Here is a 27,852-nt window from a genome sequence, read left to right on the forward strand (position 1 = left end):
TGATAGAGGTCCAGGCGAAGGTAGAAAAATTGGAGGAGTTATTATTGAGCTCTTGCTCTCCATAACGTACTGAACAGGAGCAATAGTAGGACTCGTAACAGTAGAACTTTGTGTCCATAATAAACAAATATGTAAGTAAATAATGTCACTGTTCTGAGAGAAAATGTAAACAGTCAATCCAAATCTCAATGTTTAAAATAGATCGTTTTTTTTTTAAATGTTATGGATTTACCCACACAATTAATTGCTCTGTTGAGATAGTAAGGATCCTTCGTTTAATACCTGTTTGTCTTTTGAACTCGTAATCCTTCGTTTTATACCAGACACCGAAAATGCTCTGTAAATATTGAAGAAAAGTCGGAGTTTCAGTCACTCTGAAGAATCAAAATGGCCACCACGTCATTTGACGTTCGTTTCTACGATGAGTTGGCCTTGTTCTTCCAGCGCGGTATGCGTGTTATTTTTTATAGTCGATAGAGCACACTGAGACTGTGACGTAGGAACACAGGCTCTGCGCGAATCAAAACAGCATCATTCGAAATACGCTCTAGCAGCTGGAGGTAACGGCACAAGTCCAAACTTAAGTAGAAATTAAAATATTTTCGCTGAAAAATGTACTCACGGCAGGTCCATAAAACAGGTGAAGTGGATATAAGCACGAATTTCAGGAAGTGTGCTTTTTGAAAAAATAATCGCTTAGGTCTCGCCACTCTTACCCAGGATGAGTGGAAAACTGGCCAGATCGTCGCCAAAAATATTGTGATCAAAAATACGCCAGTACGGGGCGTGGGTTCGAGGGCGAAGATGGCGGACCCGGCTCTGTAGAGCTCCTGCCGGCCCGATATTTATCCGCCTAATTATCCTGGCCCTGAACCCTTTACTCCCCTTGCTGTAGTGGAGGTGACTGCTGGAGACCGGGGGTGCCCGTTGGTGTGGTCGCTGGGGCCCCGGACCGCGTCTGGAGCGGCTTTTGGTGGCGGTGCCCGCCGGGCCTGCTCACAACGTGGTGAGCCGGGACCTCGATTTTTGCCCCGCCCGCCGGCTGGCTCTGGGCGCCGGGCGGACTGCCTGCGGCTGAGCCCGTGTGACTGATGCTGAGTCGCCGGAAGAGAGACGACGGTGCACCCTGCCGCTGATACATCCTGCGGAGCGGCAACCTTGTGAAGCGACTGCACGGATCCGGAGGTCGCTCAGTATCTACTTGTCTGCCGGTGGCGAGGTGCTTGCGGAGTCGACGGTGTCCCGCCGGCTGGAGTAGGCGGACTGGCTGTGCCGAGTCGGCGGCCTTGACTCTGGGCCCGAGATTGGCAGCAACTGCGCCTTGGAGGAGCGGCATTGCCCGGGGTGCCTGCTTGTAACTTGACGTGCTGGTGGCAGGTGGGTGACACGCGGCCTGGTGTGATCCAGATACCCCGGCCTGGGCCAGAGTGGTGGACAATCTAGCTGTGCGAACCCCTGTCTGGGTGCGCGTCGCCTTGTGGCCTCTGCCGGAGCCATGACTAGAGGCGGGGGTGGCACGACCGCCACCAAGCAGGGGCCCATCGATAAGTTCACTGGCCCTGGAGGAGGTGCCGGGACTGCCGGAGGAGGCCAGAGTGCCGGGCCGGACAACGCGGCGTTGATGGCGGCCATTACGCAGTCCCGCGACATGTTGGATGCAAAGATTGGCGCGGTCGGTGCCGATGTGATGCTGCTGCGTCAAGATCTCCGCAACGCGGTCGCCCGCATCACCGAAACAGAGACCAGGGTCACAGAAGTGGAAGGAGATGTTGGCACCCTTAAGAAGAAAGTGGCGGACATGGAGAGGATTCAGAAGGGCCTGGTGCTTCGCGTGGAGGATGCAGAGGGGCGGGCACGACGGAATAACCTGCGTTTTGTCGGTTTTCCGGAGGATTGCGAAAAAGGGCCCATGGATGCCTTCCTGGCACGATGGTTGGAGGGCTGGCTCCCCCCGGACACCCTGTTGCACTGCTTTGTGGTGGAGCGTGCACACAGAGCCCTAACGCAGAAACCACCGGCGGGGGAGCGGCCTCGCCCGATCATCGCCAAAATCCTGAACTTCCATGACAGGGACGTCATACTCCGGGAAGCACGGCTCAAAGACACCTTGCTGTACGACAACCACAAGATTATGATTTTCCCGGACTACACCAAGCAGGTCCAGCAGCAGCGACACTCGTTCCTGGCGGCGAAGGCCAAGCTGCGTGGCCTAAAAATCCAGTACTCGCTGCTCTATCCGGCCCGCCTCCGGGTGATCTTCAATTCCAAGACTCACTTCTTCGACTCGCCGGAGGCCGTCTTCCAGTGGACCGACGAGACAGTCAGGCTCCGACCAAACGCCTGGCCGGGGCTGAATTCCGGGCCCTCGCGCAGCTCATCCCAAGAACGGAGCTACCCGCCCGGTGAAGGAAAGCGTCATCGGAAGTCCAGCTCGCGACGGAGGTCCTTGTCCCGAGACCCCCTTTTGGGGGACACAGCCCGATACGGACCAATCTGGCAAGGAATCCTGATCATCGTACGATATGGACTTTTACTGATTGCCTTTGATCCGTGGCTGTACATTGCGGCAGCCAGAACTTGGATGGTGGAGCAGACATTGACTGGTGCAGTATAGACTTATGTTTTGGCAGTGTCTGGGGCCCTCGAGGGCTGGTATATATATGTGGTACCTTGCTTTTGTACCGGATGCTTTTGGGATTGGGGTTCGGGGCACGATTTGTGGGCTGCCTCCTCATTTTGGGCTTGGGGGGTGGTTCTGGGGGCGCGCCCTGTTAGTTAGTGGGGGTACTAGTTGGGATCCATTGGTATGGCTGGCTTTAGGCGCTCTGTTCTGGGCCTGAAGCACCTCATGCCGCGACAGATACTTCACTGTTCTCTGAGGTATAGGGGTGGGGGGGGGGGGGGACTGGGGTGTTTGGCTGTTTGGGGGTCAGGGCTGGTTGAGGGGGGTGGTGGGGGTCGGGGCTGTTCTGTGTGGGGTGCACGTGATTCCTATGATATTTGCAACTGGGGTGTTGGAGACCTGGGTCGGGTTCTGGGGGTCGCAGAGACTTGCTCATCGAGACAATGGTTGATGCCCCACGACCGGTACTTCCTAGTACCTCTATGCGGATTTTGAGCTGGAATGTCCGGGGGCTCTTGGACAAGATCAAGCGGGGGGCTGTGCTTCGCTGGGCCAAAAGGGATTTGGCGGATGTGCTGCTCCTTCAGGAAACACACATGTTGGGTACTAAAGCATTGAGTCTACAGCGGTTTGGCTTCCACCAGGTTTTTCATGCCGGGTTTACCAGGGGTTCGAGGGGGTGGCCATTCTTGTTCACAGGCGGCTGTCCTATACTCATGAGCGTCACTGGCTCGATCCCCAGGGTCGGTTTGTGTTTGTACAGGGGAAGATTGGCGCAGAGCCGGTGGTGCTTGGTAGTGTGTATGCCCCTCCCCCGCTGCAGTGGTCCCTGGCGGAGAAACTGTTTGCTTTGTGGACTGAGATTCCCCACTCCCTGGCGGTGATTGGAGGTGACTGGAATGATGTGGTGGACATGAATTTGGACAGGCAGAGGGGGCAGGGGGTCGCGGCTGTGGCCTCGCCTACGCGGTTGAATGCCATGATTGATGGACTGGGATGGGTGGACGTGTGGAGGCATCTGCATGCCGGGAAGCAGGAATACACGTATGTTTCAGCAGTGCATGGCTCCCTCTCACGTTTGGATTGTGTGTTCGTGCTGGGGGCCTTCCTTGACAGCGTGAAGGGGGCGGCGATCCGGCCTCGCGGGCTGTCTGATCGCTCCCCCGTAGCGGTACAGATTGACCTATGCAAGGCACGCCAACCGTTCCGGTGGCGGATGTCCTCGTGGCATCTACAGCGACCGGCCTACTCCCAACATGCGCACTGCAATTGCCCGCTATTGGCAGGACAACCTCACGGAGGGGGTGGACGCGGTAACGGTCTGGGAGGCTATGAAGCCCGCCCTGAGTAGTGTTGACATCGCCTGGTGCGCTTCTGCTCGCCGGACTCGGCAGGAAAATATTGTTATGGCTGCAGAGCGGGTGGAGATCCTGGAGACGCGATACCGGGGAGGGGGTGATGACGGGACACTGCGACTGCTTCTACAAGCGCAGCAATCATATTCCTCGGTCTTGCTGGATGAGGCTCGCCAGGCGTGGCTGGCTACACGTAGCAGGGTGTACCAGTGGGGAGACAAGTCCTGCACCATGCTCCACAGGCTCTGTCAGCAGACTATGCAGCCGGTCACCCTGCCGGGGCTTACAGACGAAGCAGGAGCGGTGATAACGCACCCTGCGATCCTTGCGGCGAGCTTTGCGCGCTATTATACGCAACAGTACGCCTCTCGGGAGAGTCTTTCCCCCGAGGACATTGAGGGGTTCCTCGTGGATGTCCCTCCTCATGCGGTCTCAGACGAGGTACGAGATGCCTTAGATCTCCCCCTGACGGCTGAGGAACTGGGTGATGCGCTGGGTCAACTTAATGTGGGTAAGGCTCCGGGACCGAGTGGGTTTCCCAGCGAATTCTATAGGAAATTCCACTTGCAACTTGGGCCGCATTACAGGCGGGCGTTGGAACTGGCGCGGGAGCGTGGCAGCCTGCCCCCGGACTGGCGTCAAGCCGAAATTGTGGTCTTCCAAAAACCGGGTAGACCCCCCGACCGTCAAGAGTCCTATCGTCCTATATCCCTCATCAATTTTGAAGCCAAGCTCCTGGCCAAAGCGCTGGCGAACCGCCTACTCCCGCATATTACGGACCTTGTCCACCCGGACCAGGCGGGCTTTATGCCGCACCGGGCGACGAGACACAACATTCGGCGTGCGCAGGCCGCGATAGACGCAGTGGGGGCGACCGGGGATCGGGCAGCGCTGTTGCTCGCTGACATTGATAGAGCGTTCGATTCGGTCAGCTGGACCTATCTCTTTGCCCTTCTGCCGCTTCTCAACCTGGGGCCGGTGTTCATCTCCTATGTGAAATTGCTTTATACAGACATAACTGCCTCGGTACGTGTCACTGGGGCGATCTCCGAGCGGTTCCCCATTGCCAGGGGCACTCGTCAGGGGTGTCCCCTCTCCCCATACCTTTTTGCGTTGGCCATGGAGCCCCTGGCCGCCCGAGTGCGCCTGGATGCACTTTATCGGGGCTTTGTATGGGGGGCGGACCACTCAGATCGCATAGCCTTGTATGCGGACGATGTCCTCTTCTTCATGACCGATTTGCATCGCACAGGTCCTCGCATACTGGATATGATGCGGGAGTTTGGTGAAGCGTCGGGGCTTTTTCTTAATCCACGCAAGTCGACCCTGTGGGTGCTGGGGGGTGAATCAGTGACATGCCCATGGGCCGCGACCCTTCAGGTGGCTGTCGACGGCTTGAAATATCTGGGCGTCTTCCTCTCGGCCTCGGCTGCGGTGGCGTGGGATCGGAACGTGCAGCCAGTGTGGGATAGGGTTCAGATGGATGTCAAGACTTGGACGCGCATGCCCCTCAATATCTATGGTAGATCCGCCATTTTCAAGATGGTGGCCCTGCCACGGCTTCTCTATCAACTGCAGAATCATCCGTATATAATAGACCCGCAGTGGTTCCGGCGCGTCAATTCAGTGCTTGGCCGGTTTTTGTGGGCCGGGGGTGCCTCCAGGGTGGCACTGCGTACACGCTTTCTCTCCACATACTGTGGCGGCTTGGCTTCCACGGACCTTCTGTCCTATTACCAGGCCTCTCACCTCCTAGTGCTCAACGAGTGGTGGTATGGAGCCCGTAGTGATCCGGCCTATGCATTGGAGCACTCTCTAATGGGGGGTGCCACGCTCCATACCTTACTGTACTCGGCCGGACGGAGGAGGACATTGCCGAGGGTCACCCAGGTGGTCTTCGCGATCTGGCGGCAAGCTTTACGCCGTATGGGCTGGTGGGGCAGATTGACCGCCGAGACTCCGCTGTGGCATAATGGTTTGCTTCCGGCGCTTGCGTCCCTGTCTGGTTTTGGAGGCTGGGACGCGATCGGGATTTCGTCCCTTGGTCATGTCCTCGCTGGGACTACACTTAAGTCCTTCCAGGACCATAGCTCTGAATTCAATATGCCTAAGTCCCAATTTTTCCGGTACCTCCAGTTCCGCCATGCCCTCGGCCCTAGCCTAGTGGGGTTAGATCAACTCCCTGACTTTAGTCCCATTGAAGCGAAACTCTTTATGGGGGACCTGGGCGACAAGAAGGTTTCTCAAATATACCGCTCCCTGGTTACGCACTGCTCCTCTTCCCTCTTAACATTGAAGGCCTCCTGGGAGACTGATGTTGGCCCCTTGGATGAAGATGACTGGCGTGAGGCCCTTGAATCCCCCCGTGGGGCTGCTATAGCCGTCCGTCTTAGATTTATTCAATTTAAATACCTTCACAGGGCATACTACACTAGGGAACGATTGTGGAGGGCGGGCCTTATTGCCGCCCCGGAGTGCCTGAGGTGTGGAACTGAAAGGGGGACGCTCTTCCACACAGTGTGGTCTTGTAGGGGCCTGACCAGATTCTGGACTGGGGTCTGGGACTGCCTATCGGAGGTGTTGGGCTGGGACCTCCCCCGTACCCCTAGACTGGGCCTCCTCCATGTCCTGGAGAACGTGGGGGGCAACATTTACAAACAACATCTTTTTCTATTGGGGCTGGTGGTGGCTAAGCGGGATTTGGCTCAGGCCTGGAAAAGTGAACGTGCCCCCCCACTCAGCGCCTGGAAGGCGGGGTTAGACTTTCTCATGGGGCTGGAACTACCTGTATTTGAAGCCAGGGGGTGTCCCCGGAAGCACTACAAAATCTGGAAACGGTGGGCGGACTACAGGGGGCTTACTCTTGACCCCCCGATTGACATTGATGATGTGCTACCTCCGGATGTGGACCTTGTACCTTAGGTTGTTGGCCGACACCTGCATTGCTTTACATCTAACGTTGCTAATCTGTGAACACGTGCACAGGGTTAGGGTGGGATAAGGGGTGGGGAAAGGTGTTGGGGGGGGGGGGTCTTTTCGGGGGTTGGTGGGGCAGGGGTGGGGGTTGTTTCCTAAATTTGGGTTCATTGTCATGCTATTACCTCCTGATTGTGGAGAACTGTATTGATACTTGCCTGAACTCTCAATAAATACAGTTTTGAAAAAAAAAATACGCCAGTACAAATAAAGTTATGAGTTGCAGGTAGATTTATTCTTAAGATAAATCCTAGGTAAGAAAAGTGTGGCTCTCCCCTTGGCCAGTCCAACAGCAACTGCCAGGGAAGAGAACATCTGCACATAGCTGGAATGTGGAACATGGCAGAACAGAAGTCTAGACTCTATAATAAAAATAGAAGATTACAACAGAAGGTCGTAGTACCTGCCTTGAAAGACCGAAGACAGCATAGAGTATGACTTCCAGCTTATCTTTTGCCTGACTCGTAGTCGAAGGGTATATGGGGGAATGTTGTGAGCAGACAAAGTAGAGCCCAGTGCTGGGTAGGGCCAAAGAGCCCTCATTGCTTTGGTGTGCAGAATGAGTCCACACTAGCTTAATATGAAGCAGGGATTGTCAGTTCCTATCGATAGATGCACGTCCCCTGCCTGACTCCACTAAACTGTGAGGGACACGCTGTGAGTAGTATTTTCAATCAATGCATGTGGATTCTGAGTAATTGACCAAATGTATTTCCGTGCCATCTGAGGAAAATAAAGAAATCAAATGTCGAGATAAGAAATCTTTAGAAAGTTCTTGATTCTTAAGATTAATTTTGAACACCACCAGGAAGGAATGTTTCTTAAGCTGCTTTCAGTTAACTGGGCTATTAAAGTGTGGATATTGCTGAAGAGGATGGTTCTACTTTTTGGGGTGATGTTTGGATTACTTAGTCACTCATTACAATAAGAACTTTGTCACCACTTATCACCTGGAACCCTGTCCATTAGCTTTAGGAAATGTGCTGAAAGTGGTAAGTTCTGCCCTGTTGCCATGTATCCAGTTTACATTGGAAAGATCCATTACAGTTGGTGCTTAACTAGTATGGTCGGCATCTGTACAGAGGGTGGATAAAGATAGTCGAGAATTCACCATGTGCTCAAGAAAGGGCTATGTGGGTTGTGCACCCTTAGGGAACAAATATCACATGGGCTTTCTGCTGCAGCCCACACCCCAACCCATTTGTGATCCGGAGACCCCACAGAGGACAGGAAAATGCATGGTCTGTGGATAATAAATTATGCAGCACAATAAAGAAAAGTATTGCAGTCAGTAGCAGTGCACCAAAAAGTTGTAATTACTGGTGGATCATAAAACGAAGCTGTTGACAGCAAGTATCTTTTCATAAGACATCAATATTTCAAAATAAGTATTGGTGCTGGCCAATAGCATTTCACAAAAATGGTTGTGGCCTTTAGTTGTTCACAGAAAGATCAAAGTTGCAGTCATTGAGCTGGTCCACAAGCCACCCTACCCAACTGAATGTATTTATAGATCGCACCAGGTTCGTGTTCAAAGCCAAAGTTAGTGTGTAACTGGCTAGCAAACAGAAGACTCTATAGGGGCTGTCCGAACGCTGCACCTTATCCTGCTGGGAGTAAAACCTGGATAAAGGCAGCACATAGAAGGCCACAGTATCTGATTAGAAAAAGAAACTCACTTAAAAACCTGGTTAATGGGAAGTTCTAGATCCACTCTTAATTGCTTCTCATGTACACAGAAGGAAAATGTTGCCAAGTAAGTAAGGACATTAAACAATGTTTTTCAATTAGAGGTTATATATTAGCAGTACCTGGGAAAGCCTTAAAAAGAAATGCATCTCAAAATGCATTTTACTCATTCATTTTTCGATAGAAATACAGCCCAAACCATTGAACAGATTTACATCAGATTTTGCAGAAAGCTCGATTTGGTTCAGAAAGAGTGATTTTTGTAATTTGGTGTACATTCATTCCGTATATTTTGAGCAATGTATGCATATGTAGCATAATTTTTTTATCTTTTTGCTCCAAATGCATGTTTTCTATGTCCGCGTTTACCAGTGCTTCAACTGGTGCTACCAATCGTCCATAGTAGATTTCTTTTGCTCTACTTGTGCTACTCCAATAAATCAAGATATGGATACCAGCCTAATGTTTAGCCTCCAATTTCAAATTCCTTCACACACATCTAGAATGTTCAATTTTGTTTTTGTATGTGTGTATATATATATATATATATATATATACTTAATCTGCTCATATTTTTTAATATCTTAACTAGTCCCGGACCCATGATTACTGAGTTTGTGGATACTCAGTGGTCTGTGGACCAGCGGTTAAGAAGCACTTGTTTAGCTATTGAGTCTGTACCATCTGCCACATGTCTCTGGAAACCCCTAGTTGAACACTTTATATTCCTTCACATACTGTCAACATTTTGTCTTTCCTAAATACTGTGGGTTCATATTTCAGGGGCTTGGAGATCTCGCCTTTTAATACCTTTTGAGACATGACTTATGTTTTCTTAATCTTCGCTTGGTCCGCCTCTTTTTTTTAAATTAAATAGCTGAAAATCACTAACTAATCAGCATCCATTATCGTTTTAACCATATTTATCCTTATTTTCTGTGGATGTTTGCATAGAATGATCTGGTACACCACAACGTGAACTATTATCGGTGCTACAATTTACGCTTTCCCTCGATCTCTTTCCTGCCTTGGTTGTCGTTTAGCAGATAGTTACAGGATTTGCTTCTCTTTTCAAGCATACATGTTTTCTGCTTCCGCCACTTCACGCTGTCCCCTTATCTTAATTTGTTTTTGTGGATGCTCCACCCTTTGCATCAAGTAAAGCCTCAAATGGCAGCTTTTTTTCAAATGGTAGTTCAGCCCTAAAACAATTTGTTGCTGTAATGTAATGTAATGTAGCAATGCCAAAATATTTATGCAGCCGGTGTTCCCATGAACGCAGATGGCGGCCACCCACCTACCCCCTTATCTTTCTGGCCAGTTCTACTTGTATTCCTTGGACCATCTTTCAGTACAGTGAACAATCACCAGCTAGTGGTTTCAGAACTGCGTATTATCAAGAAAAACAAAACAGCACAGCGTTCATATCATGATCTTTGTGAGTAAAGGAGACTCTTCAAGATCTTCTAGACTCCTCAAAAGGTAGATTTGTTCTCAATTAAAAATGTGACTGCAATGTTCAGTATGCTCCCACTGTGAAAATGTTACCCCTTCCTCTTATTCCTTCTACTCTACCCTCTTCTTTTTCTTTGCATAAAACAAAGTTGGACTGATAAATTGACACCCTTTTAATTTCTTGCTGCTGATCTGATCATTACATGGCTTTACTACTCTTCCTCGTCAGTCATTTTAGAAAAATTGGTTTGTGTGTGGGAAACCGGCAACCCTGAGTGCCCTCCAAATCTAACCTCTTTAAAGTGAGAACATTCACACCTGGTGCTTAAATCTGACCTCTTAGTTACAGATAATACACTAAACATGCCAACATCCAGCCAAACTTGTGCTAAACAAATACAGCACGCCTACCTACTAAGCTAAGTGAATGGCACACCATTTAGTTGACACTTCCACTGTCCATCCTTACCTCTGCCTAGGTTCCTGCACCCCACTCTCTTATGTCTATTCATTCTCCCACCTCTCACCTTTGCAACTCCTTTCCCTCACCTTCATCTTCCCTCTCCTACCCAACTCCTCCTAACTCTCACCTATCTACTGGCTCTTTCTCTACCATATCAACTTCATCTTAACATTATCGATTTACTGTTTTCCCTACCCCCATCTTTGCCCTCGAGGAACACCTAATCCAATGCATTGTTCAGGTATCTACCGACTCTGTCTATTAGACATAATCTTTCTCACTTACTCCTGTCTCCAATCTGCTGTTCAGTCCCCACTTGAACATATGCGAACTTTTATAACTCTAACTCTCGAATATTGACGTAATTTTTTTTTTGGGGGGGGGGGGTTCAAACCTAGCTTAACTATAATTACAGGACTATCCTCCGTTCACCTGTACCTGCAGGCTACAACATCTTCCTGAGCAATCACACCTGCTAGAAAATAGTCAGGGAATATCAATCTTCTGTAGAAACTCAATACCGACAAAATCCATCAGTTGGCCTTTCCTCATTGGCCCTTCTTTGGTACATTTTACTGTTTTAGCAATATTCTTACTGCCACTTCTCAATGCTCCTTCACCTTCATGCCCCGCAGCGATTATTATATTTCCTCTCCTTCTGTGCTTGATTCCTTTCCTCTCCTTCTGCACTTGGTTCCTTCTCTGTTCCTCCCTTACTTCTTTTTGTCTCACTGCCACTCTGTACAGTCCCTTGCGTTCTTTTCTTCTCTTTTCCTTCTTGAAATATTATTTTCCCTGCCTTATCTGTTTCCCTTTACATTTCTCACTGCTCACACACCTGCCATTTAGCACCTTTTGCGGGGAAAGATTTTTTGTTCTTGCTCGTCCTTTAGTGTGCCCTTCCTTGCTCTCGACTTGCTCCTTCAGCAGCAAGCATTTGTGCCCTACCCATGAATGAAAGGAGATGTCGCCCGATGGCCGAATTGCTGGCCATGGAGATAGGAGACCAAGGTTCAGATCCTTGTTTGGTCACTTGATCATGTAATCGCGTTGTTCTGGGAAATTACTGTTAAATTCGTAAATTAAATTCGTAAATAGGTGTAATGAGTACATTTTTGCAGTGTAGTATTTTACTGTACAGTGTGGTGTGGATTATTGTGACAGATTACATGTTCTCACCCAGCCTCAGTCAAAAGACATTTACTGCTCAAACAAGCCTACCGCCGGTATGTTGCTTGATATTTCTGTGCGAAATATACCACTGCATTCAGTATTCATGCAAGGTAACAGCCAAGAGTATTTTCGGTAATGGGTATAATTTTGAATAATCTTTTGGAAGTTATGGTGAGGGAACCTTTTGCAGTTTCGCCAACCCCTAGACTAGGTAGGTCTTCTGCCTGGTTTATGTGGAGCATAACTCGGCGGTGACAAAGGTTGCATGGAGCCCACCAACATCTGCAGTGAGTATTCCAGTCAACTGGTACCAGCAGCTGTGGGACATTTTCGATTTGAGTGGGACCTGGTAATGTCTTTCTCAATCTCTGTGAGCTGCTGCTGGACTTGTAGTAGCACACAAGATAAATCAATATTTTGATAAGTCTTATGCAGCTAAAAGGTTCCCCTCACAGCACTGTCCATTTAAAAAGATTATAAACGATCATCACTGTGCAATTGTTTGAACTAAATTATTAAACACTGTTGTCTCCTATTTACTGATTAAAAAGACCTTCACTACTTAAAAAGCTTATGTTGTCCTATTTGTAAGTCGATCCCAGAGCCAGCGCACATGCGCTGTTCTGCGAGCCGTATTGTAGAGGAGTAGGGAATAGAAGCCCCGACCACTCTCCACCCATATTTGCCATTGGCTTGTGTCATTGTCTATCCTAAATGCTGGCTCCTGATCAGGCAATAGGTTTGTTAGTCCCACCTTAGTACCGCCTCCTCTTCATTTGTCACATCCCATGGCGACTGGCCCCTTTTCTTCGGTTTTTATACACTACTTGTTATTTAGACTGTGAGCACTATTTATTTAATGAGGTTCTCCTACTGCAGGCACAACATTCTTTGGTGCCTTCTTTACTCCCTCCCTCCCGTTGTTGTGCCTTCTCCCCCCCCCCCTACCGTTGTCTGTGCCTTCTCCCCCCTCCTTTCCCGTTGTCTGTGCCTTCTCCCCCGCTCCCACCCGTTGTCAGTGCCTTCACCAGGCCCCGCACACCCTCCCTCCCATTGTCCGTTCCTTCTACGTGCCCCCACCCCGCCCCCTCCCGTTGTCCGTGATGCCTACCATTTGCAATGCAATAGGTCTTGCGTAAATGCGAGACCTGTTGCATTGCAAATGCTTGTTATTTAAGGAGTCTGAATTGGCTGCTTGCTTAGGTCTTTGTGTATTGACTTCTACGATGTTTCTCTTTAAATGGCTGTTGCTTGTTATCACTGGTTCTTCAGTGCAGAATTCAGTTGTACGGTTATGGTAACTCCCTCTAAACACCTGTTTAGAGTACTTCGTCACGGCAAGTGCATGGAGGTTATAATTTTCAGTGAACTCATTTGCTGGTCATTGTGGGCAACTGCACAGCTCATCACATTTTCCCAATATCAGATCATAATTGCTTGAGAAGGATAATGCTGGATGCCAGAAGAGGTAACCTTTGTGCCCCAGGTCTCCGCATACATACGACATGCTTCACAAATCCATTTGCTTATGTAAATCGGACTTTTACATGCAACTGGATTTGCAAGTGCAAATTATACCTTGCACAGGTGAAATGTTTTACTTGTATGCCACCTCAGAGGTGCAATATGTGTAAGTAGTTCCCATTCAAGGTATGGGGAGTAGGCTTTCCCACGTAGCATTAGAATTAAAAGTTTGAGAACACCCACAAGATCCAAATCCTGTCCACCCTGAAAATGGCTAGAGATTTACTTAAACCCTTCCCAGAGTGGGAAAGGGAAAAGGGTGAAGGTAAGACTCCTACAATTGTTGCTGGCCAAAGGTAAAGAGTTTCTCTATTTGCAATATTTTATCCTTTTGGAGAAAAATGTGGCATTGGTCAAAGGCAGCAGCAGGTGTAATTGTATAACAAGTACAATTATGCCATTGGAAAGCAAACCACAGAGGCGAAAGTAGGAAAACCAGGGCACCTGCGACTGCCCCATCTTTCGAATCAATCGCTTTTACTGACGCACCCTAAGTAATATAGGGCCTGGTGCTTGAAACTGTGAAACAGGTTTTGTGGCTGCAAGAGAAAATCACAGACCTTATGACCACAACAACAGTGTGTCATAAGGTACAATAAGTACACTGCAAATCAGAAATGTATTTCTGGCCGGCACATTATGACCCATAAAGTCTGCATACAGTCATCGCGAGTGCACAGATTAAATCTCTCACACGCCTCCATCCTTGCATAGCCTTTCACAAGGAACCACGGATTATTTCAGTTCCATGTTAATGGCCAATTCATGATGTAAATATAACATCAGTCGCAATTTGAAACAAGAGTGGGGTAGCAATCAAGTTGTTATGTAAAAGACACTGATTAAGTTGTGACACCACTTTCGTTTTTTTTGGCCCAGTGATCAATTTTACAGATGCATGTGTGTGCTTTCGGAATCCCTTGCTGACCTCCCTAGATAGCAATCCACTCGGTGCCTATGACGTGGGATCTTACTTGTAAAGTTTAGTGGACACTGGAGAATGTATAATTGTTTGGCTAATCCGAAATTGAAATATTCATCCAAGCAATAGTAAAATAGTTCTCTCCGAAGCCTTTATCAAGAGGTTGTTTATGGCTTCTAAAGGAATGGGTTGACTTGGGTCGGTGTTGCCAGAGCAGAACTGTTTAGTTGGAAAAATGAGATCTCTTTACAGCATGAGAATGCGTCTGCGTTGGAGCTTATTCAGTCATATGATTCGTTGTTTGTGGTCTTTTCAAGTTGTTCCTTCGGGTTCAGTCCATCACGCTGTTTTCTATTAGACAAGGTGATTTCAGGTGGAGCTGTGTTGTCCGTTGTATTGCGGTGACTCTTCATCCAGAACGAAGCTTTGTGAGCGCTTCCCCACAACTTGCCAAGTAAAACAGCCAACGGACACAGACCATGGTTTACCGCAGATGCCTTTTTTCATTTGTTTATTTGAACTTTTCTCACGTGACGAGTGCCACCATTAATATTCATCTGCTACAAGGGGCCATTGTACCTATAGCCTCGAGGACAGGGAACGTTCATAAGAACAAGCATTTGCAATGCAATAGGTCTCACATTAAAGTTTGAGCTATTGGCATTGGCAAATATTGCAACACCAATTGCAACAAAAGTCTATAAATTGTAGGCCAAAAAAATGTGAATTTATTTTTGTAGCAATGGTGGCATGCTGCACTTTAGATGAATATGTTTAAAAGTAAAGTGCGCCATACTGCGATTGCTACAATAGTTAATTGTGGATGCGTTAACAATTGATGTGTGCACTGATGGCGGGTGGGGTGTGTGCCTGTAGAAATTATGCACTGATGCCTGGTGGTGTGTGTGCCTGTAGAAATTATGCACTGATGGCTGGTGGTGTGTGTGCCTGGTGGAAGTGTGCACTGCCGGCTGGTGGCGTGTGTGCCTGGTGGAAGCGTGCACTGACGGCTGGTGGTGTGTGTGCCTGGTGAAAGCGTGCACTGACAGCTGGTGGTGTGTGTGTGTGCCTGGTGAAAGCGTGCACTGATGGCTGGTGGTGTGTGCCTGGTTAAAGCGTGCACTAACTGGTGGTGGTGTTTGTGCCCGGTGAAAGCGTGCACGGACGGCTGGTGGTGTTTGTGCCCGGTGAAAGCGTGCACTGACAATTGGTGGTGTTTGTGCCCGGTGAAAGCGTGCACTGACTGACTGATGGTGTCTGTGCCTGGTGAAAGTGTGCACTGACGGTGTGTTGTGTGTGGTTGGTTGTGTGTGTGGTTGGTTGTGTGTGTGGGGTTGTGTCTGTGGTTGGGGTTGTGTGTGCGATTTTGTGCTGACAAAATATGTTTTCATATTACATCTAAAGAGACACACCTGCTCTTGCGTGCTCGTCCATGCGCCACAAGCCTGTACTGTACTTCCAATACATGTCTGCAAGGATCACACCCCCTTTTTGCTATCTACAACGGAATCCAACAATTCCACAGTTGTTGCTCCACTCAGTTTGCACTGAGGCCAGCAATTTAAACCTGACTTCTGTAAGATTATTTCAAATTCGCTTATTTTTTGCTTTTTGCGAATGAGAAAAGACTTCTCATTTATAAAAACAAAAGTGTATATAGTGTGAATACTGTAATTCATTAGAAAGTTATTTTTACATATAGATAAAACATGCAAGTTATGAAAACAATGGCCAGCGCCCGAGGGAGCTTAGCAGGGGCCATAAACTGCTATCAGATTATCAGCATAGCCTTTGCATAAAATGATTACAGCTGCCTCCTAAGCTCTCAAGAGCCTGTGGGAGTCCTGGGCCCTCGGGGGCGGACAGTCAGTCAGGTTTGTCGACGAGTGGGCATAGTGAAAGAGGTAGGGGATGAGACAAAGAAAGAGAGAAGGGGGCGAGAGGAGGAGGAAGGGATATAAAGACGAGAGATGGAAAGAGGGGAAAAGATAGTGAGAGAAATAGAAGAAAGACAAGGGAGAAAACCGAGGAAACCAAGCAGGAGCTCACCGACGGAGAAACAGAATGAGAAGAGAGAGAGAGAGAAATAAAACCAGCATTTACAAAGGACAGTGACACAAGCCAATGAAAAAATATGGGTGGAGGAGAGTGGGTGAAGCTTCTAGTCTATATTTGAATACAGCATGCCTCGCAGAGTACCGCATGCCCTACCAAGGCTGGACCTCAAAATAAGAAAGGAAACCATCAAAGTAGGATACGCAAACTGAGATAGGCAGGAATGTTTCGAATAAGGAGTAATGAGCTACAGCTGTCTAAAGGTGGAAAGTCCTAAAAACATTATCAAGGAAAACCATGAAAACAAGTTCAGCTGCTTTAAATTGACCTATGTGGTACATTATCGCTCCCACGATGCAAGTCTCCTTTATAACACATTATTTGGTAATTAACATATGCACGCCCACTGATCATATTTTAAAAACATTAACAAACGAAACCCAGTCACTCAGTCGAATCAAAAGATAATGTTGGGTAAAAGCTCGGTTTTAGGCTAGAACCCACGTCCACACAAAGGAGTTTAAAGTCCACACATTATCGGGGACCAAATCAGTTTTTTATCAGCTGTGTAACTGAAACCTGTCACGTAGGGAAAATACTTTTTAGTTAAAAAAATAATGTAAAAAAGAATATGACAAGCTGATAATTGGAGACTAGCACTTAAGTACAGAAAATTACACTGTGAAGTCTTAAGACAAAGTTAAGATTACTAAAACCTTTATACGCTGAGGTTTGAGACACAAATAAGTACATTATCTAATACTAATAATGAATGATGGGTAAACACAATTACCCCATGTTCAAAATGTTTACCATTGATACTTGCTGAGGGTGTTATCATTATCTTGATGCCAGTGAACACTTCTTGCTTTGGAGGCTTTTTCACGAGTCCGAAAGAGACATCACTGAGTTCATAAGAGTATCTGAGGGCTGCTCGCAACACCTGCTACTTTTAGCATTTCATTTTGAACACTGTTATAAAATGCACACTTGGAGCAAATATATTTCAAACTTTCAAACTTTCTTGAGAAGGACACTGACGCCGATCTGAGGGACAGGCTTGCTTTCTTTGCACAATAGCTGCCACTGCACATTACTGAATATAAACACATAGTGCCCTCTACAGGAAGCAGTGTGTATTACAAGTGCACACGTTTTGTACGGAAGAATTACATTATTTGTTTCTATCTTAGTATCTGGTAAACATACCCAAATGTAAGGTGATTCCTTCATGATGGGAGGCGGCTTGTGAGTTTTAGATACCATATTCACCTAAAGCCCCCACCGATTAACCATTTGGCTTCCTGAAGCAGCATCAGACCAAGCACTTGACAACACGGCACACCATTGTGATCACTTTCGTGGCCGCTTTGATGTTCACATCAAAGCGGCCGCAAAAGTCCTCCCAAAGGCTGCAGACGGACAAATGGTGTGCGCGCGCCCAGCGCACATGTACTGTACCCGATCCACCTGCAGACTTTGGGAGCATTTTTAAAAGCCCCCTTACTTAATTCTCGCAAAGCATCGCTTACGCGATTGCTATAGCGAGACCTAAAAATTAGTGTGTGTAGGCGGTCTGGGTTGCAATATGTTTTGTGGAGCAGCTAGAGTTTAGTTTGAGCTTAGACTGGGATCCTTGTATTACCAGAGTTGGGGAAACTGACAAAACCATTGTTTTGCTGTATGTTTATAAATTCACAAAAATAAAATTATAAGAAAGGAAAAAAAAAGAAAAATGTGTGTCTCTGGGATAATGATGCTGGTGGGAACGGGAAAGGAAGAGGACAACAAGACTTGGAACACAGACCCCAGTGCAAGTGACAGATGTACGTTAGGTGAATCTTAGACAGAATTGGGCCCATAGGTCTCTCAGTTTGAGATACATTGACATAATGTAACAGGTAAGGAAACACTGGAAAACAATGTCGGGCATCGTCGTACTAGAGAACCTCAGAAACTGGACAAGAGGGCAGAAGCGCCTCAATTACAGGGAGACCAGGAAGTAAGAAGGTAGGGTGGCTTCATGCCCATCGAAAGCCATATCGGAAACAATCCATCCCTGCAAGAAATTGAAGTCCCAATGTTTGCCTTACAAATACACAACCGAGTATATGTTAAAGGGGCAGTAAACCATCACACCTACAGAATTCTGTTAGGACTGTAAAACTAACCGATGGCAAGCACTGCCATTGTTCACACAGGTGTTTTGGGCTCTGTAAGCTTCCAACACCCTGTGAAGCATCTTACATAGCATGGATAAGCCGGACACACTTCTTACTTGTTCTGCTCAGGTTGGTGGGCCCTAGTCTCACCCCAACCCCACAGAATATAATCTCAGGGAAAATTCCTACATCACAGACTACATTACCCACAATTAACTCTGGCCAAGGGAGGTTTGATTTATATAGAGGTAAATGGTTACGGGCCCCAAAAAACTAGGAATCCATTTAATTGCATAGTGCACTTACAAGTATTATTAGTGTGGTACCTATCATGCTTAAGCTGCTCTGGTAGAGCCAACTAACAGTGAGGCATACAGTATAATCTAGGAAAGGAGTGTGTGAAATACCCACAGCTTAGTAAGATACATAAAGTATTTTAGTCCATCCATAATACTGACAAGTTTACAATACGTTCCAAGGAAAATGATGATTCACAAATATATGTATTTAATTGATGTCCTTGTTAACATGCCTGATGTGTAGTTTGATCCTAGTTTCATTATATGTAGTTTCTTGTGAGCGGATTATTGAGCTTTTTAACAAATTACTCTGCCAACATCCTTTTCTCCCTAAATAGCTAATGAGGCGAGAGCTTTTTCCACGCTGAAATGAATGTTTAATAGAATCAAAAGGGCCTAGTACGTTAGGAGCAGTTGTTTGAATGATTATGGTCTGCCTCCATTTTCTTACTTCAGGGGTCACACTAGTGATATACTGCACAAGTGAACCACATGGGCAGCGCTTTGGGAGATTCACAGAAATCATGCAAGGTGACAATGTTTTATTTGTAACATTACTTTAAAGTTTTGATTTTTAATTTGTAAAGTGAATATATTACCCAAAGGCATCAAGGCGCTGGAGCTACTCCGATCCAACTTCATTCAGGGAAACTGCCTAAGTAGTGTATAGTCAGGTTTTAAGAGCCTTTCTAAAAGGCATATGTTCGATAATCAATGTCAAGAGACTGAGGAAGCGAATTCCAAAGTCTGGCGGCGACTGAGATGGCTCTGTCTTCCCATCTCTTTCTCCAGACCCTGGGTACAATAAACAAGTTGTAGTTGACACAGTGGAGGGTTCTAGCTGGAATATACCGATAGAATATGTTTTTAAGGCTCGGAAGGTGAATAGTCTCATGGACAATACAGATGGATTTAAACGGAATGCGCTTCCTGATGGGGAGCCAGTGCAGCTCACCCAACCCTGCAGCCGCCGACTGGCACTTAGGAATGCCAAGAATGTCTCTGACAAGTGCATTTTGTACCACCTGAAGTTTTGCCTGGGTGCTGATGTTAGAGTCCAGGTATAGGGAATTACAATCTAGTCTCTACATGACAAAGGCTAGTGCCACCTGCTTCTGCTCCGAAAAGGGGATAAAAGGAATGATCTTCTTTAACTTTCTCATAAGCCAGAAGCAGGTGGCAACTCTGCGATTGACCTGCCCATTCAAAGACAACTCTGTGCCTAGGATTACCCCAAGATCTTTAGCATTCTGAGCTGGAATCGGGCAGCTGATTAGGGGATCCGGCCTCCAACTACCATTCTAGATTGAGGTTTGTGTCCCAAAGGGCAGCACCTTAGATTTCATCACGTTCAGTTTGAGGAAATTCTCTTCCATCCAGTTTGCAATCGCTGACATACATTGAGAGAAGTTATCTGTGGTAGCAGTTATGTTTCTGGGTGGGGATTGACACAATAATCTAGGTATCATCAGTGTATGATATTGCATACATCTCATAGGCACGGATGATGGCAGCAACTGTGGACCCGTACAAGTTAAAGAGTGCTGGGCTCAAAGATGAGACCTAAGGCACTCCACAAGTCGGAGACAGAACATCAAATCAGTCACAGTAATGCACTGAATAGTCTCATATCAGTTTGAAACAAGGGATTCCATGTGGAAAGGAGGCATTTATGGTTCTGAGTTGCAAAATATAAATTGTCAAAGAAGATAGGATAGGCCTACTTCGAGATTCAGCACTACATCCCATTTGTGAGAAATTTTCACTTCAGATGTCAAATGCAATTTGCTGCTTGAATTGAATCATTGCACACAAGAGATTAGCTCAAATCATCTTGACAATGTTTGATTGGAATGGAGAGGCAAAGGGCTCCTAACTCTGGAATGGAAGGCACATTTGGTGCAACGCAGGATGAAGATTAGTGGAGGACTATATATTGAGAGAGAATGAAGTCCATTAGAGACCAGTACCGGGGCCTGAAAAAAAAATAATTTCCGGCTTGTAGTAATTCCAAATTGAGCTTAATGTCCAGTCTGGATCATAACGTAATCCTTCATGCGGTGTGCTCTGGGTAGATCCATGGTAGCATGAAAGAGTCTTTTTAAATATATAGGTAGGCAAGGTGTAAGCGTAGGATCACCCAGGATGTGCATCATGGTGTATGTGCAAGGTGTGTCACCAGCTTGAGTATTAATCTTCATAGTTGGTGGGGATGCTATCCAGAAATATCAGTAAGTGCAAGTAAAGGGAAAGGCAGGATACTTTGGCTATATAGGAAGTTTGTAAATGTGCGTGGAATGCCTAATGCCTATTTATTAATTCTCATCAGATGGAGTCTCTTCAAAATTGCTGCCATCAGCCTGTCCCAGACAAATTAAAGTGCTAAGAGGTCTTGGAATTGGCAAACCGTGCACTATACAACAGAATCTAAAATACACAACTTCAAATGGCGGTACCCTGAATATAAACAAGCCGGTAAAGATATGAGTGGAGTACTCTCCCTGATTTGATACTCGATCCGTATAAGAGTGCCAGCTTCATTGAGGATTTGTCTGGTATACTGATATAGTAGATGTTGGATTCCATCTTGACTGCGAACTGTTTTCGTTTTTGTTTAATACTACATTTGAATTTAAGTTAGTCCTGAGGAAGTTATTGGTTGCTGTACCTACATGACGAAACACGTGCTGGCTACAGAACTTACACGATTGCTGGATGTGTGAGAAGATGGGATGAAGAAAACTAAACGGGACCTTCTTTGAATATTTTGAACTTGACATTAATATTATGGATCTTAGTGGTACTGTTCACTCTAAATAAATATGTATGGATAGGAATTGGATATATGGTAGAGTTTGGGGACCTCTTGCTGCAAATATGTCGTTCAAATATGTTTGTGGCAAGAGACACTTAATTTTGAACACAGAGGTCTCGTGAAGGGTTCACTACAACACTTCGGTAGTTTGGTTGTTTACATTTTTGGATGAACAGGAAAATGTTCTTTAGCCTTTTCACTGCATTAACTGGTGAATATTTCAGTTTAGTAAAGTTGTATACTGTTGCTATTCCACGTCTGTGTTAAATGGGATTTTCTCAATCGAGTTTCAGGCCTATGAAAGGTGTTTTTGCGGAGATCAACTGAAAGACATCACAGATTAGCATATTTTATTGGTTTATTGAGGCAGTTACTCGTGTGCTGAAGGTAGTACCTAAGGATGTCTTCCAGGACCTGAGCTTGTTCTCCTGTAGTAAAATCTCGGTTAGTGGCTGCCTTAATCTGCCCCTGTCAGTTGCCTTTGTTGTTAAAGAAGAAAAATGGCTTGAATTTCCTCAGTTTTTGGGGTTTGTGGAGGGATCAAAAAATGGAAGTCACTTGTGGTGTGGCCTGTTAAAAATCTTTAGTTGTCCTAAGGAGGCCAACATGAACGTTGTAATCCCATGTCCCTATTTCCCAGTACTCTGATTCATGATCAGGTTCTACATTTTATTGACAATAGATATATCACACGTGTATTTTTCACTCCCCCTTTTAACACTATTATCACTATTGCACGTACTCCCTTCATTTAGTACGGATATCACCATATGATGTTGAGCACTTGCCCGTGATTGCTTTGATGCCCCTGAAACTATTCAATTGAGCTATTCGGTACCGGCCTTTAATTGTTTTGCTTCCTTTGCTGTTAGTCATGCACCTGTAGGATGAATTAATAGTTCATTAACAGTTTATTTTTTGTTATTTTGCGATAATTTTCTTTCTCCCTGTCATAGGCTTTTGACATTTGACCAGAATGGTTTGTGTAGCATTCCCTATTGAGATGAATTGATGCTTATTTTTTTGTTTCAAGAGGTATGATACCCTCTATGTGGACTGTGATTTTAGAATAGCTACATGTATATGTTATGCATTAATGGGAAAGTGAGTGAATCCCTCATACGTAACAATTTTCTTTACCCTGGGTACGGCGTAGGGCACATGCTCGTAAATGATTTGCAGGTATTGCCTATTGCGGTGTATTCATGGTTTTCATGTCCCAGGAGGAATAACACCTACCATGTGGATTGTGAATTCAGAATGGCCGTATGCATGCATTTTGCATCCCCATCAAGGAGAGTAAAACCCTCACATGCACTTTATTTCGAATTTATTTATTTATTTATTATTACATTTCTTAAGCGCTCAGCTACCCGTGGGTTTCCCGGCGCTGGGAGTAAAAAACAGTACGCCAAATGAGGAGGGAGTCAAATCAGCGAACTTACATATTAAAAAGCCAGGTCTTGATTCCCTTACGGAAAGTAAGGAAGCACATTTCAGAACGCAGAGGGAGGGGTAAAGAGTTCCAAAGAGAGGGAGCCAGCAGAGAAAATGAGCGACCTCCCATTTTTGCTCTCTTGATGCGTGGAATCCTGAACTTATTCTGGGTGGAAGACCTAAGTGTGTGCGGAGGAAGATATTGCTGCACCAGAATAGATAAGTAAGGAGGAGCTTTTCCGGTCATGATTTTATGCATGAAACATAATGCCTTAAATTTGACCCTGCTCTCGATCCGCAGCCAATGTAGGTTACGCATGTGGGAAGAGGCTGAGGATCTGGCGGGTAGTTTACAAATAAGGCGAACAGCCATATTTTGTACTACCTGGTACTTCTTAGTGACCTCCTTACAGCCGCCCAAAAGTAAGATGTTACCATAGTCCAGGCGTGAGATGACAAGAGCCTGGACTACAGATTTCAAGGTGTCAGCAGGCAGCATCCACGAGATTTTCCTAAGCCACCTGATGATGGTGGTACAGGTGGCAGAGACTTTCACGACGTGCTGCCTGAAAGACAGTTGGTTGTCCAGGAGGACCCCCAGGTTCCGGGCAGAAGGAGTAGGAGTGGGAAGAGGGCCCATCTCCGGCGGCCAATGTTGTGGGCCCCAGAGCGAGATGTCTGAGCCAAACAGAAGCAGTTCTGTTTTCTCCCCGTTTAATTTTAATTTGTGCTCCAACATCCATGCCGAGATCTGTTTTAGTCCAGCTTGAAGAGAGGAGAAAGGGAGGTGCTTGTTGGTGGAGAGAGAGTAGATGACTTGAGTGTCATCGGCGTAGGAATAGATAGAGAGACCTGCCTGTTCCGCCAAAAAAGCAAGAGGTCTCACATATAAATTAAAAAAAAGAGGACTGAGAATAGAACCTTGTGGAACACCGTGATTGGAGGGAAAAGAGGAGGAAACAGAAGTAGAGGAAAAGACTTGAAACGTGCGATTGGATAGAAAGTTAGCGATCCAGGCCAGGGCAGCACCATCGACACCCACCTCTCTCAGGAAGGACAACAGGATGGAATGGGAGACGGTGTCGAATGCGGCACTCAAATCAAGCAAAATGAGTGCCACGGTCTCCCCGTTGTCCACTTTTTGCCTGATGGATTCTGACACACCAAGGAGAGTGGTTTCAGTCGAGAAGCCAGCCCTGAACCCGGATTGAGAACCATGAAGAAAGTTAGAGGTTTCCACGTGAGAATTAAGCAGAGAGTTAACGGTTGCGGTTTGAACATTTCACCTGCTGTTTGACTATTGGGTATATTACAACATGCACTTTAAAATGTAAGCTTCGCCTTTTGATATTTTATATTAGATGAGATATGCATTATTAGTTATATACCTGGTGCACAACAATCTTACAATGTATGAATTATGCACATTTGGTGTGCTGACTCCATCGCCTTACTGATTATGATGCATACCACAGACTGTGACTAGTAATTCTAGTCACGATCATTCGCAATGCAGCATCGCTATGGCATGATGGTGTAGTATTTTCTTTGTTTGTCCAAAGTTATTCTATCCATGCATTTATTTCTTTAATTCATTATTTACTTGTATATTTGTATTTTTATGGTAATTGGCAATTTTCTTTCAATAGTGATTGAATTGGTAATGAATTATTTCACGAAGGCTGTCTGCATGTTTTTGAATGTCTTCTACGTTTATTTTTTTGATTGATGATCGTGCTGCTCTAACTTAACAAAGCTATCAGCTATCCGAAACGTGTTGTGTTCTTTTGAACTAATAAACCTTAAATTTGGCGTGCCACGCCACTGTTCATACTAGAACTGCAGACTCCTTTGGATTTTTTTTTTTAAATGTCTCACATTTTATCGAACCAGATCCTACAGACAAGGCTGTCTCAAAGAACGTTCATACAGACAAATTTAATGTAACTGATTTTCATAGAAATTACAGGAGAGACAATTCCTGTGAAGATTTGCCTGGAAGGTGCAGAAAAGGGACGGCAGAACCTATCTACTCCTCTTGATGAATGTCCAGGGAAATGAGAACGGATCAGCGATGGAGTCGCTTCTCCATACGACCCACTTGCTTCTTGCGTTAATCAGACAGTGACAGCAATGATGCAGTTCCCTGTAACGTCCAAAGCTTTTGGTCACCTCCGAAGTAAACTGCACTGACCATCTTCAATCGTGCCCCCTCTTCTTCAAAGACCGGAGTAGACATCTCTTGTCCTTTACTTTTTCATGAAGGAAAGCAGAGGCCACAGACCGGAGACTAATTTCCAGCAGAGCGTTTACCTCAGCCGGGGGTCTCAGGAACTAAACATTTTCTTTAGTTTGGTAAGAAATCCCTCCTTGTGCTCTTCGGGCACCTCCTCGGCAGCTTGAGTGCTGTCCTGGGTGCTGCTACCTGTAGCAGTATTGACAACTCCGTTTACAGTACCCTCCACATCTGTTTCGTCTTCAGCAAAGTTCAGCATTAACGTCCTCTGCCTGTCTGTCAGCCTCTTAGGGACGCGTATTTTTATGTGAATGTAGTGGTCACCGTAGCCATAGCTGTTGACCCTTGGAATGCCTTTCCCACCCATGCGAATCCTCTGGTCAGCTTGGATACCAGGAGGGATCGTGACACTGATGGTTTCATACAAGCCCTGGTTTCATACAACCGAGAAACTAAGAGGAAGCTGCCTCTTTAACCTTCATTTGGCTCCATTTCACACCAGTTCATCTGCCTACGCCAAAACTGATTTCTACCAGGTTTTGGGGGTTCCCCGCACTGCCAGCCAGAAAGAGATTAAAAAAGCTTACTACCAGCTGGCAAAGAAGTACCATCCGGACACAAACAAAGATGATCCCCAGTCAAAAGAGAAGTTTTCCCAGTTGGCAGAAACATATGAGGTGCTAAGCGATGAGGTGAAACGAAAGCAATATGATACATATGGAGCGGCTGGCTTTGACCCTGGGGCAAGCTCTGGACAGCAATACTGGAGGGGTGGAGGCCCTAGCATCGACCCAGAGGAACTCTTCAGGAAGATTTTTGGGGAGTTTTCTGGTTCTTCTTTTGGTGACTTCAACACTGTTTTTGAGCAACAGCAAGAGTATGTCATGGAGCTGACCTTCAACCAGGCTGCCAAAGGCGTCAATAAAGAGATTTCGATCAACATAAATGACACCTGCGAGCGATGCGACAGCAAGGGAAATGAGCCCGGCACTAAAGTGCAACACTGCCATTACTGCAATGGCACTGGAATGGAGACAATAAACACTGGCCCATTTCTGATGCGATCTTCATGCCGGAGATGTGGCGGCCGTGGATCCGTTATGACAACACCTTGTATTTCTTGTCGAGGAACATGCCAAACAAAGCAAAAGAAAACGGTCATGGTGCCTGTGCCAGCAGGAGTTGAGGAGGGACAGACTGTGAGGATGCCTGTTGGGAAGAAGGAAATCTTCATCACCTTTAGGGTGCAGAAAAGCCCCATCTTCCGACGAGACGGAGCAGATATTCACTCTGAACTTTTCCTCTCCATTGCACAGACTGTTCTCGGAGGAACAGCTCGAGCCCAGGACTCCTTTGGATTTTTGACAGGGCGCAAGTTGTCGCTGGCACCAAAATCGCAAGGCGGGAAGCATCTTGCTTGCTGCCGTTGGAGCGTTGTGTGTGTGTATTATATATATATATATATATATATATATATATATATATATATATATATATATATAAAGCTTCCAAACACCAGCCAGTTGCACACGTGAGCGGGTGCACACGAAACGGGGGTGTACCCGTTTGATTAATCCAAACTTCCAAGGATCCTCAATCCATAAAGTACGTAGCACACGCAGGGGGTAGTTCCACAAAGATTTGACAATGCCAATAACAATATATAAATATAAAATGTCATTTACAAAACCAATAGCTCCAACTTTCCTACTGCGAGACCTTTTGGCAACGCCAGTGCTTGTTTCTTAGGCAGTGCATCATTTAGTGATTTGCCAAGAATCGCAGAATGTTGAGCCGACTCAAGGGGTCAGATTTGTTTCTCCAGTTTCAAAGTCTGCTGCTCTGGCAGTAATACTGTGTGAGCTCCTAAAGGACAAGCAACTCACCCTTTGCTCTTGGAGAAACCCCGACCCAGCATAATTACATCTTGCCTCTTCAAGTGGTAACATCGATAAACTACATTCAAAAGAGGGCCAGCAGAGAGCAGAGGGAAGGAAGCCTGGTCATGTGCTGGAACCTTTTTTTATCTTAAAAACAAGGCAGGTATATAGGGTTACACCTGCCTATTTCTGTACCAGTGCCAGCTGGAACAGCTTGTTCAGGCCAAAGCCATAACAGTCAACTCGCCACATTTGTCATTGTCAACCTATGTTTACTCCTATTCACCCACCTGACAAGCATTCCACATTCCTAACTTATAACATATTTAAAGTTTTCAAGTTCATTTAAATCACCTCTTAAGTGCATATCTTCACCTGTATTTTTGACTCCGGAATTTGGGTGTGCGCCAGATATATAAAATATTCGGAGGAAATTATTAAAGTTTAATATACACTATTTCCCCTTTTAAAATACAATGAATACTGCACCCTTGCCGCATCTGAGCACAGTCCATTTTATACCTAGAAACAGAAGTGTACGAATAGAGACCAAACGGAATTTTGTTCAGTGATCTGTCCCAAGGATGTCTAACTGCTGAAAGATAAGGCTCTATGCCTTCATGCCTTCAACAGTTTGGTTTTTTTTTAGATCAAATTTATTTTATTGACAGTTGCATTCAAGTATAACAATACAGCAATCAGATAGACATAACCCCCAGTGCGACTGTCGTCCCAAAGTCCGCAGTAAGCATCAGGAAGCCGTTCTCTGGAGCAAAGTGCCATGAGTT

At 46.1% G+C, this 27,852-nt stretch overlaps 1 protein-coding gene and 1 pseudogene across 11 annotated transcripts in view; both read left to right on the forward strand.

Annotated features, from left to right (window-relative positions):
• The window catches only part of ST3GAL6 (ST3 beta-galactoside alpha-2,3-sialyltransferase 6), a 614,303-nt gene that overhangs the window by 85,018 nt on the left and 501,433 nt on the right, over positions 1 to 27,852 (forward strand). The window lies entirely within an intron of this gene.
• On the forward strand, positions 24,828 to 27,849 carry LOC147697766 (dnaJ homolog subfamily A member 3, mitochondrial pseudogene; annotated as a pseudogene). Its single transcript, XR_015299456.1, has 2 exons — positions 24,828 to 26,620; positions 27,736 to 27,849. The product of XR_015299456.1 is annotated as a dnaJ homolog subfamily A member 3, mitochondrial pseudogene (transcript).

The sequence above is a fragment of the Lissotriton vulgaris genome, chromosome 8 (genome assembly GCF_964263255.1).
Source record: "Lissotriton vulgaris chromosome 8, aLisVul1.2, whole genome shotgun sequence".
In the NCBI taxonomy this organism is placed as follows: domain Eukaryota; kingdom Metazoa; phylum Chordata; class Amphibia; order Caudata; family Salamandridae; genus Lissotriton; species Lissotriton vulgaris.